Here is a 13341-nt window from a genome sequence, read left to right as displayed (position 1 = left end):
CTCTTTTTCACAAGCTCTTGCATGTTAAGTTGGTAATAGATTTCTCATTTATGTTTTTGTAGCAAAGTTGACAGCATGGTGTGAGGTAAGATATGATCATATGTGATCGAGTTGAGAAAAGTATTGCATCAATCTCATTTGTAGAATGCAAATATTGTGATCACAAATTCACTGTTGGTTACTCAGATAAAGCAATATTTCTTAGCATTTGGCTTGGATGTTGAGTGTTGTCCATGTCCCCCATTTGAGTTGTCAGCTTTTGTTAAGTCATTCTTACAAAAGGCGACGAGGGTGGCAATGATTGCATCCAATGGATGATAATGTTGAGTGATCCTATCAATGCAAGGGATAAACGTGCACATGCTAAAAATGAAGGAACGCTACGACATGTTGTGTGGACCATATGTGGTGAGTTCCATGTGGTCACACACAATAGGGAAAAGGAGGGAGGGAAGACGAAGAAGGGAGAGAAGGAGAAGGAGAAGAGGGAGGGAAGGAGGAGGGAGAGAAGGAGAAGGAGAAGGAGAAGGAGGGAGAAGAAGAAGGAAAAGGAGGAGGGAGATACCATGAGCTGGGCAAGGAGGACCGAGAAGGAGTAGGAGGAGGGGCCGTTGAGCTATTGAGGAGGAGGAGGAGGAGGTTTGAAGGAGGAGAGTAGAGGAGGAGATGAGGAGGGGAGAGAAGAAGCCATGTGAGTGCCATCGAGCTGTCGAAGGAGGAGAAGGCAGAGAGTAGAGGAGGAGATGAGGAGGAGGGGAGAAAAGAAGCCATGTGAGCACCATCAAGCCATCAAAGGAGGAGAAGGCAGAGAGGAGAGGAGGAGAGGAGGAGGAGAAGAGGAGTTAAGGAGGAGGAGTCGAGGAGGAGGAGGAGGAGGAGATGTGAGGATGAGGAGCGGCGAGGAGGAGAGAAGCTCAAAGGAGAAGGAGGTTATGGAGAGAAGGAAGTAGTGGAGATGAGCAGAGGGTTTTGGAGATAATAGAAACTTTCACCGAGGAGATTTGTGAGAATGGTGTGGGCATGATGAAACGTATATAGGTCTTTAGGGAGTTTTAGTTTTAGTTTTTATACTTTAAAATATCCATATATTAAGAGCAAATTCTTCTTCTTCCTCCTCATTCCACTGGCAAAAGATTATTTAGAAGGCTTTTGACATATAGCTCAATTGTCAACAAAACCCAAAATGAAGATGCAAGTGGATTTCTCAAACATATGGTGTACACCACATGGGCCCTCAAGGATTGCCATTTTCCTCAACCATGATGGTTATGCTCCTACTTTTCATCACAATCCCAGATCCTAGCCATGCCCATATTAAATATCACTTGGCTAGACTTGAAGAGATAGGGCATAGGCTTCGCAATGTGTGTAATCCACTGGAGCAGAGGTACATTACACATAGGTCACGCATTGGCAACTCCACTAGTGTGCAACCAAGTTGGGGTAGAGGTTTCTTTCATGATGCAGTGGGCCTTCAAGATAGGCGTGGAACTTGTCATGCCATGACATTGCACACACGCAAACTACTCCCCTTCCAAACCCACTTCAAAGTCACAAAAAGTGTGACGTGGTCATGCAGGAGCCTACTCATAGGCGAGCCTTGTTCTCCCAAGCCTCTTCTCCATGAGCTGGACCATAGTGAGTTGGAATGTGCATAGGCTCCACAACAGGTTGGCGCATCATTAGCCTCAATACTTGATACTCTGCCAAGAGCTGTAGAGGGTACTAATAGGATGGGCAATGGAATTTTTTTTAATTTAGGAGCATATGTTTTTAGCAGTAGCAGCAAATATTAGTTGCCGATGCCATCTCTTACTAGGGAGAGGTCTAGAGGTGTAGTCTCCTACAGTAGGCAAAAGCAAAGGGGTTTATATCACAGTCTCACGAGTGGTAGCTATAGACGTTTTTTATTAGAGGGAGTTGATCACATGCAAGGCAGTCTAGATGGGCATTCACTCGAGTGACTCTAGCATAGGCATCTTGATTGTGTCTACGCTTTTGCCTATAGGAAGTAGTAGGCTGCTTTTTGTGGAGGAAGATGCTCTTAGACGTAGACTCCTACATTGTTGGTGGAAACTTCAAACATATAGAGTTTGGGGAGTACAAGCAAGGTGGAGTGTCCTTCTTAGAGATGCCAGTAGGCATAGAGGAGTATATGGGAGTAGTTCATCTTCATGATATGTGAAAGAAACCCCTAGCGAGAGGTGGTTATTTCCAGGCTTCCAACAAGTAGCCTCTGTTTCTCCTTCGCTTAGCGTCGGCATGATGGACTCTTAGAGAGGTTGGACAAGCTTTATGTTGGGGATGGGGCGATGCATACCATGATGTCAAATCATTCCCCAACAATTCTTTACCTAGAGTAGAATAACAGGGCATGCATTAGAGGTGGATTCACATGGCAGAGATCTAGAGTCATCTGCTTGATGGCCCCAAGGGAGGTTAGGCCCTGTGGCTAGGAGATGTGATCCAAAGGAGTGGTGAGGAATTGCAATCCCAGGTATTGCACTACCTTCACCTCCTCCAAGCACGCTAGAGAGATTTGAAATGGGGCCTAGCCTCCATTGAGCATCTCTTAGAGCAAGATCCAAAGTCAGAGTCACTAGTGGATAGATACGAGCACGTGCAGCTTGACCTCTAAGACATGGAGACCCATCGTGCGGAGTTCTACCATGCTTCCAAATCCCATTGGGTACATCAAGGTGATGGGATGACCAGGCAGTTCTTTCAAGCCATAGGATGAAGGCCAAAGCTACAAAGACTAAGAGACATGAACGGTCACATGCACTCGGAACCCCGAGAAATTCTCAAGATGACCACAAAGTTCTACAAGGGTTGTTTCAAGTTGAGGAGGAGTCCCCCCTAGTGCTCGTAGCTAGGGAGGCTATTTGGGGCCACATCATAGTAGTAGTGTCACAGAGCATTGAGCATATAGCTAAAGATGCCTTTCATAGATGAGGAGCTCTCAAAGGCCCTCAAGTCCCTCCCTCACAAAATTGCCCCAGAGAGGGAAGCTTGGCATCGTATTTCTTCATATGGTTTTGGGAGCACATCTACACCCCTCTTTAATGCATGCTCACTACCACACTCTTTGACTCAAATGTGGATATGCTTGATTATTAAGCCTGTGGCAAAGAAGATGAGATCATTGTGTGTGTATAGTAGCAGAAAAGTTCCATTTGTAATATCTTGAGCTTGAAAGATGGTTTGAAAGGTTTGATCATACTTGCAAAATCAACATATAGAGAGAAATACTAAAACTAGAGAGAGAAAGACTAAAAGCTACACTTTTTGAGGTCCCCTACAAAATAGTAGAGACCCTGAGAGGTTATCTACAAAAAGTGTAGAGACTTTTACCCAAGAGGTCTCCTACAAAAGAGGTCCCACCCTTGAGGTCCCCTACAAAAGGTGTAGAGGCTCTTACCCCCCATAGGTCTCCTACAAAAGAGGTCCCATCAAGAAGTCTGCTATGAATTGTGTAGAGACTGACATGTATAAATCTCTCTCAATGGAAAGAAGCTCCATCTCTTTGGGGCTCTATGTTCAATTTCACTTTCGTGTTCATATATTGATCTCCCTTGCATCCATACTCCCATGCACTATCGTGTTCTAGCATGCCTTTTCCCTTGCACTCCTCGCTCTCTCCATCTCCTCCTCCTCCTCTGTCTTCTTGTTCCTCCTCCTTCCTACTCCTCCTCCTCCTCCCTTCTTCTTCTCCCTCCTTCTCCTCTTCCTCCTCCCTCTCCCTCCTCCTTCCTCCCTTGATCCTTCTTCTCAACCCTTTATCTCTTGAAGTCTTGAAGGAGACTAGGTCTCCAATCCTCAACCTTGAACTCCTCCTAAACCCTGCAAAGCTTGAAACTCCTAGTAGCCTTCTCAACCCTATCTCCCTTCTAAACCCTGCAAGCCCCTTCTAAACCCTTAAACTCCCGTGGAGGTGAGAGCCTCAATCCATAGTTGTGGTCAAGCCCTCTTTCTCACCTAAGCGCACACGAGAACTTATTTCCACACTTTAGCCTACACCCCTCATTGGAACATGACCTGAGGACCTATACGACACTTGTGAACACCTATGCTACAACAAGCAACGACGCGACTATAGGTGACCAACACCCTCAAAACCTAGAAATGAGAGGGACAGTCACAACATTTTGGTTCTTTTTCCAAGGAGGTTAGCACCGGAAGCAAAAGTGCAGCATGTGTCTACATGTGTGAGAAAGAGCATGCTTCAAAAAAAACCATCCAAGATACATCCCTCAAGGAAAAGGAGTGTGAAAATGCTTCTAATTGGTGCAAAATTAGAAATTTACATCCAAAATAATGTTGGCTTACTTCAATATATTAATCCACTAATCACTAAAATTAACCTTTAAACCACCCAAAACCCTATAAAAGTAACATTCTACTCCCCTCCCCCCCCCAACTACCTCACTTCTTTCCCCTCACTTTTGCAAGCTGTCTCCATCTTTGGGTGTGGAGGTACATGCGAATGACTTGCTTAAATGTAGGTCTTTCATCTAGATTGAAGACAAGAAGCTCGTGGCGGATATTAAGATGTTGTTCTTCGAGTGTTGGCCACTACTTCAGAATGCCCCTCAACAAAACTATCAAGAGGCATGAAAAATGGATAGAGGCATGACCATGCCGTTGGATCAGGGAATTTGGCATACTTATCAATATATTCCTACATCTGTGTAGTGAGGCCGTAGAACGGGAGGGAAACTAAAGTGGGGAAAATTGTAGATTATATTAGGGTCGTTCTCTTGCATTTCTCTAAATAGACTCTATTTTCATTGGTGAGGCACATACATATAAGTAGGATGCATGTGGCAGGAGTGGCATGCATTTCAGTAGCTAGCCCAATACTCCTTTTCCAAAAAAAGGGATCTGCCATGCAAGTTGTAATCCGGCATCTACATCAATATGGGGCATTGCATGGGGATTTGGGTCCATGTAACCTCCTTGATCTTTGGGCTTGTTGGTGGCTTGCCACTTTTGGAATGTAAGCTCGATAAATGCCATGAAGGTGCAAACCTCCATAATATCAACAGCTTTGAGATAGAAACTTTGGATCTTGCCTTTCCACAAGGTTAAGTTGTATGTATCCTTAAATCGTCAGCACTTGTGGAGGACACGGTACCACTTTCGATCATATGCTGCTAGGATCTCCTCTGCTTGATCCTCTCCATCCACAGGAGAGTGGTCCAGCTCTGTGGAAGGCTATTGTTGGGGGAGATTGTTTGAAGGTACAAAAGTGGGCTGCAAAATTGTTTGGACCTGTTCAAGAGTAATATCATTTGGCAGGGCCCTGGGCAGTTCTTAGAGATGCATCTACTAACCTCGTGTGTGCAGTGGCAGAGGGTTGTGACATGGAGAGCTATGTAGAGGGGGAGGAGGTGGTGGGATTAGGAAAATTGAGTTGAGTTAAGGGAGAGGCAGTGGGGCAGTTGTCATTAGTGGGTGGGTGGGGCAGTCAAGATGTGTCAGGGTGGGTGGTGGAGCTAAAGACAATGATGGTCATATGGGTTTGTTCTTCTGTTAGAAGGCAGGGGTAAGTGACATGCTTGGTTTCAAAATGGTTGAAACCTTCATCAAGCATGTGTTGCATGGCCTCTAGGATTTTATTATGAAGCTATATAATGCCAGCCAAAGGGTATTAGGTAACCCCGGTGGCTTAAAGATGGTTATAAGTTCTTGGGCTTCCTCCTGACTGTGTTCACACAACCACTCAAGGCCTTCGGCCATGGAATGTGGACTGCAAGCCCACTTTGGGAGGCTTCTTGGCTTAGATAATTCTATAATTTCGACATCCAACGGGAAAAAGTGAGGATTCTAAAAGGCACTGACACCGATTATGAAAATTTAGGATATTGGGGTGCAAGGGCAATTGCTAGGTATCCTGGTCCTTAGCGAATTTTTTGCCAAAATTGGGTGTGCGTGGGCTAAGTGGTGGTGCATAACATCAAAAATGTATGTGGTGGGAAGAAGTGGGTTAGAGAGGTCGAGGTGGTATTGGATAGAAGCTACCCAAAGAATAGTTGAAGTGGAAGTGGAAGATGTCTTCCATTATGCAAGGCTCATGATCGTGAGTGTTGAGGTCAACGGATGCATCTAGGATATGCTCATATTCGACCTCCTTCTAACTTCCCAATTCTACCTCTTCAGCAGGCCGCATGCAGGCCAATAGTTCTAGTTGATGGTGCAACTGGTTATTCTTCTTTAGTTGCTCATTGAGAGACATGTGCTACCGATACATGGCCCTCCTTTTTGCCTCAGATTTGTAATGCTCCAGTGCTTGCTCTGCTTCCATACTCTAGAGGAAGATGGTTGTTTATGCTGATAGCTCCTTTTCTAGCACTTCATTTCTTTCTTGGAGTGTGGCAATCTCTTCCAGGACTTCCTCAATGGCTTGTAAGCTTATGATGTGGCCCTTTTCCATTTGAAGCTCTTCATTGAGCTGATGGATCCGATGTTGATCCTGGGCCCAAGTTGTAGCTCCCTCTGCATGGATTTCCTACTACCACACGTATGCCATGGACGAGGAAGTCCATGAAGAGTTCCTCCATTAATTTAGTGTGCGTTGGTGCCTGCTCCCTTGGTTTTTTGTATTCAGAGGATGAACCATATGCATAGTTTGAACAGTGGCCTAGTGCTTCTTGTACATCATCTCATTGATACCAAGCTTTTTACAACAAGAAATTTGATACACTTTATACTCAATCACTTCTAACCATAGTCATAAATATGGTTAGTAATCCTTTGATTCTTGCATGATTCTAAGTGACCAAATGCCTTTGTCTTCCTTTTAAAAGGGGAAGCTAACCAAGGATATAATGATTACACATGACTTTGGACAACTTTACTAAATGGGTGTTAATGTTTAATTTTTTGGGTCCTGGTTTGCAGGCATAACATGATTCAACATCATGATTAGTTGAGAATGGATCCAAGGGACACCGAAGCCTTTAATTAGTCCATAAAGTCATTTGAGAATTTCACGAACATTTTATAAGCATTTCACTAACTTCCTAAATGCCAACTGTTAATATTTTTGGATACTAGAATGCTAAGATTTAATTATGCTAATCTAGAGAAAGTGACATGGATAACAACTGTGGGCCCAACTATGGGCCGGCATTGAAGCCTAGCTACCACAGCTTGAATGAATTGTTTCAACTTTCATTTGGTTGTGATGGTGCCAAGTGAGTCGGCATACCTCTCCATCAGGTTTCCATTGAAAAATCTAAGGCATAAAGATATAGTGTTGGCAACTTTGAGGAGTACTCTATGGCATATTATCTCCAAGTACTAATAAATAAGATTGGACTTTCTATTGGAGACTAGTCATCAATGGTGTTGTACTTTTTGCGATGTACTAACATGAATGTGAGTATGAAAATTGACTCCCATTTTGACACTTTGTCAGAAGGGATGGTATGATATGGATTATTCTCCCATATTTGAAGCTTGGCTACCATAGCTTGAATGAATTGTTCTAACTTTCATTTGGTTGTGATGGTGCCAGGTGAGTCGCCATACCTCTCCATCAGGTTTGCATTGAAAAATCTAAGGCATAAAGATACAGTGTTGGCAATTTTGAGGAGTACTCTATGGCATATTATCTCCAAGTACTGATAAATAAGATTGGACTTTCTATTAGAGACTAGTCATCAGTGTTGTACTTTTTGCAATGTACTAACATGAATGTGAGTATGAAAATTGACTCCCATTTTGACACTATTAGATGGGATGGTATGATAAGGATTATTCACTTATGTGGTATTAAGAGGTTGGATATTAACGGACGACTCTCACTAAGTATTTGAGAAGGGCAATGACATATGTTTGCATTTGGTTTACTTTGACATTGGAAACTTGTCCAGTAGTATAGTAGGATAGATTGTTTGATAGGACAAACTCTCTCTCTCTCTCTCTCTCTCTCTCTCTCTTTCTTATCTTGGACACATTGAGTACTTTTTTGGTTAACTCCCCCCCCCCCCCCTCTTTGTTTTAAATTAGTTGCAACCCACTTCTACCCACCCCCTTCCCCCTTTTTTCCACTTCTATGTTTTGTCCTTGTTTCAAGGTTTTTTTTTTTAATTTATTAATTTTATTGCTCCCCTTTCAATTTATTATCTAATTCCCACTTTTCTTTCTTTTTTACATTTTAATTATTTCATTTATTTACATTTTATTTAACCCCCCCTTTTTTTCTCCTTTATTTTCCCTCTTTAAAACTTTGACTACACTTTTAGTTTAGAGCTTTTTATCTCTGCCCTAACTAGTCCCTAGTCATATTTATCCCTATCCCTAATATTTCCATTTTAATTTAGAACTTATTTCCCCTTCCCTCCCCACACACAATTCTTATTTAGTCATTTGGCTTAAGGTAAGATGTCTCAGATTCTTAATTTTTTATTGGTGATTTTTACATTTATATTAAAGATCAACATACTGTCTAATTCCTACCAATTATATTAAAGATCACTATACCTTCTAATTCCCACCTTCCCCCCCCTCCTTGCTGATGGGATTACTACACTACCCCACCCTAACCTCAACTCGCCAAAACTCCCAAACCCTTAAACAAACCAACCCATCCCTGCCCCCTTCCTTTAGTGCGGCTGTTACCACTGCCCTCTTCTTTATGGTTGGCATGGTAATGCCACCCCAACAATGGCTTACACCTTCCTACTACCTTGCTTAACCCTTAGTGCCACAACACCTCTCCTTGTATTATCTGCATCAGCTCCCTTCTCTCTTTTTACTCCTTCCTCTCCTCCCTTCTATCAATGACCTTATAACCTTGCCCCCTTTGTCAATTTCCTCCTTCACCTCTGTATTACATAGCAGATCAGACCCAATGATCTCCAGCTACATGCTCTTTCACAACCTCGAGACTCTGTGGCTTCTCCTTTTGCCTTGTAGCTCCCATGTGCCTTGGTAGATACATTCGCATGACTTTTCTATCTTTGCTTGGTTAACTCTTGAACTACTTTTATTTTTATGGAGTTCCACAACATTGATCCTTAATCCAATTTGTTGTTCATTCGATTTTGTAGTTACAATTTGACAAAAGCTGAGGGGTTCACTGTGATACTCGTGCACACATTTCGTGAGTTCTTAGGCTTCATCTTTACTCACACACTTTTGCGGATTCCTATCTCGACTGGCTCAACTTTTCTCACTTTGATCCATCGACGTAGTGAGCCTGCACCACTTCTACTGACCTTTAGACTATCCTTTGCACAAGAACTTTGTCATGTGCTCTCTTCTATGTTTACTGTGTTGGCTCCTCTCTTTCATTGCATCTACTGGCTTTATTTATCTCCTTTCCTGCATGGCTTTCACTTTTGTGCAAGCTCTTAGTGCTTGCTCAGTCCTCACCACATGGTCGGTGGCCCTCCTTCTTGGCCTCTACAAGGCCCTTGCATAGCTTGTCTATATGGTGGGTCCTCACAGCTCAGACAACTAGTTGCTTCCTCTTACTCTTGTCACTCTTGTTGCTACAACCTCCTCCTTGGTTTTCTTAGGTCTTGCCCCACGAAAGTTTCTTCTTCCGCCAGCCTTGCTTGGTTTTGGTTATGTGGGTTCAATACATGTAACCTTTGTTGATTTAATTGTCTTTACAATTTGTTTATTGTGCCATCTGAACCTTTGCTTACGAAAGCTCCTAAGACCTCCTACTTAGTTAACATAGTGGTGCAACATCTAGCCGCCTCTACAACGCCACAAACCGTCTACCAATAGCCAGCAATCAGGAAGCTCCAAACAACTCCAAATGGCTTAGTGAGCGACTCTTTTTGCCTCTCATTAGATGAAATCATGCACTCGAAGCATCCATATGTACACATAAGGCCTGGAAATCTCACCCTTGTAACCCGAAGCAAGGGCAAAGGACCACCTCACAATAGTAATAGTCTCCCAGGGACCTCGGACTGCAATGCCTCTTGTGCCATCAACAATCTCGGCAAGCACACAAACTTCTACAACCCTGCCAACAAACATATGTGACGTTTGGGTATGCTTCAATGCACAGAACAAGCCACCATCAATGACTAAGCAGCCTTCTTCCATAGTAGCTCACAAAGCAAGGCCTGACCTCGTTTAGTGACTCTCTCCACCTTCATAGCACCTTCAATCACCATCCTCGACACTGCTACTACCTCAACCACCCCGAGCACACGACTTACACCTGCGTCGCCAACCCCTCGACCAACCATAGCTTCACAAAGTATCCTTGCTTCATCTTCTGACATGTGATAAATAAGCTTTTAGCCCTGGGTCAGATTACCCTAATCAGGTTGGGTCACCAACAGTGAATTGTCTAGGCTGAGACACGTGACACCACAAAGTGACATGCGACCTTATCCTTACCCAAAAAGCATTGGTTTAAAGCTTGCCATGTGGGACGTCATCTGCCCACATAATCTGGGCAAGCCTATTCTCTACGTCAACAAGGCCGACTTGCTAACACGTCATCAGTGCCCAATCAGTAGTTGACCAGTCAAAGCTAACTCATCAGTGCCCAGTCACAATAGTGCCACCTCATCACTACCACATGGTAGTCTCCTGCTAAGCACACTAGCTTCTTCCTAGGCACTGCATGGGAACACAATTGCCACATCATTCAGTGCTCCACTAGCACACCTCTCCACAGGCATAGTCCTCCATGTGACTCACCCTACCACATCATCATTCTCTCCTTTTTGCCCCTCCACCTAGGTCAAGCCATATCTCTTGATTCAAGAAGAATTTGAGGGTGCTCCAAAAGGAAAAAATGCTTGATTTTTTGTGCTCTACATGCTCGTCACATCAATGCACATTTTGGTGCAAGTATCACACACTTTTGAGCCTCAGTGAGACAAATCCACTTCTTACACGTACATTAGCCTCTACATCGACGCATCTGACCCAGCACCTAAAACGAACAAAGAAAAGAAATTATTTACTGCTTTTTTCATCGCTCAATGGCCTATCTACATCTAGTTCAGAGTAGATTATATCATCCATAGCAGAGATAACTCTAAAGCAGCCAATCAAAGCCATGCCAAAAATTTCCTAATTAGTTCCTACTCAGAGTTAGTCCCTTCTCTCACATGCAATTTCACATCATCACATTACCTAAAACCTGACGTTTCGCAGTTCAGTGAGCTGAATTCAGAGTGTTTAGAGACATTGATGAATTGTTCAGTGGGCAGATAGCACATGATTTGATTTCACACACACATGCCATCATTGTAAAGCCTATTTGGCTATTTTCCAGCATTGTGCACATTAATTCAAACCTTGTAAAGGCTCTTGGCTATTCCCATCATCATTTGTGACAAGCCTTATAACAGATTGGATTATGTATTGCAGTTCTATCTTCATCGACAGTTCAGATTTCACTTGCCATAGTTAGTGTTTTGCAGTTTATTCAGATAGTGATTTCACAGACACTTTGAGTAAATTTCTTGCACCATGTCTACGACTAGCAACCTCAATTTGGAGGCATCTACTAAGCTAAACGACTCCAATTATGGCACATGGAAATACTGAATGGAAACCATTCTTGTACTTCAAGACAAATGAGTGTATGTCGATGGGTCTACACCTAGACCATTGGACAATCCAGCCAGCAATAGCTCTACCCCACCTATTGCCACAACACCAGTAGCAGGATCTATAGCTACACCAAGAGTGTCCACACCTGTAGCAGATCTTGCAATTTCACAAGCATAGGCAGAATGGGACAAGAAAGACAAATATGCATATCATCTAATTAGGCAAAATGTGCAAGATGTCATGCTAGGACAACTCAACACAGTCAAGGCATCAAAAGAAGCATGGGATATGCTTGTAGCTCTTTTTGAGTCCAAGAACACTTCCTAGATTCTCACACTGAGAAACCAAATAAATCAGAGTTTTCGCAACATCAATGAAACTGGTCATGCTTACGTGCTCAAGATCAAGGATTACAACAATCAACTCGCAGTAGCAGGAGAGACCATGAATCCAACAAAAATGGTTCAAGTCATCTTGAATGGACTAGGAGAGGGATACAAGAATCTAGTCCACTGTATTCCCATTCAACGATAAATTCCGACACTTGAAGGGCTCTAGTCACAGTTACTTGGTGAAGAATTCAAGATGCAAGCCATTCACACATGCAAAGGTCATTCCAATGGTCAATCATTCACAACTTCAGATAGAAGCAAAGGCAGAGGTAGATCTTTCCAGCGAAGTGGTCATCATCAACAACAATAAAGTCAGCATCATCAAAGTTAGAATCAGCATTATCATCATCAGCATCAACATAGGAAATCATTCCAATCGAGGAAGATTCCAAGGATGAGGGAATGTAGCCACCAACATGTTAAACATTCAGTGCAACTACTGTCATAAGTTTGGACACTATGAAAGAGATTGCCGCAAGAAGCAGTATGACCAAGGCAGTCAATCCAGTCACAATCAAGGGAATTTTCGAGGAAGAGGAAATCATCACGGTGGACATTCTAGTCACTATAATTATGCAAATCACTGTCATGATGCAAATGAACCTGAGAACATGTTTCTTGCAAGAAGCGAGGAAATGCAGAAGACTGATACATTGTATCTAGACACTGATTGCAATTCAAAAGAGGATTTTAGCTATCAAATCAACCAAGCAGATCAAGATCCTTGGTACTTCGATAGTGGTGCATCATCTCAAATGATAAAGCATCAGGAATGGTTCAAAGAGATGAAACCATTAGAAGGACAAAAGAATGTCATCTACACTATAGATGATACACCAAATCTAGTTCAAGGGAAAGACATTGTCCCTATAAACAATTTCACTGGTACAAAAGGATTGGTGAAGAACGTACTCTATGTTCTAAAACTCAGCAAGAATCTCTTGTCAGTTGGCCAAATGACAAAACACAACTATCGAGGCATCTTTGATGGCGAGATGAATGCACTATTAGAGACAAATCCAAAGGATATCAACTAGTAGGAAAAGTAGTCAAGGAAGGACGCTTGTTCAAAATGCCAGCTTCAATACCATGTTAGCTCAACCGCAACAGATGCCACTTTTTGCAAAATGGCACAAGAGATATAGACATGTCAATTTCAAAGCTTGATAGAGCTTAGAAGTCAAAATATGGCAATTGGAATTCCTAAGCTTCAGTGTTTTGGAAAGTTTGCAAAGCATGCTGCTTCAGTAAACAAAAGTGAACCAACTTTGGCAGAAGCACCTCTCGGGCTAGAGGTACTCTTGATTTGATACACACAGATGTATGGGGTTATGCCTAGACCTGTAGCACCCATGGTTCACTTTACTACTTGATTTCATCGACGATTATAGCAGCTATTGTTGGG

Source organism: Dipteris shenzhenensis, chromosome 9, assembly GCF_047967505.1.
Source record: "Dipteris shenzhenensis isolate YYH24624 ecotype China chromosome 9, Dip_SZ_1.0, whole genome shotgun sequence".
NCBI classification, from domain to species: Eukaryota; Viridiplantae; Streptophyta; class Polypodiopsida; order Gleicheniales; family Dipteridaceae; genus Dipteris; species Dipteris shenzhenensis.
Note: the sequence above shows the minus strand (reverse complement) of the source record.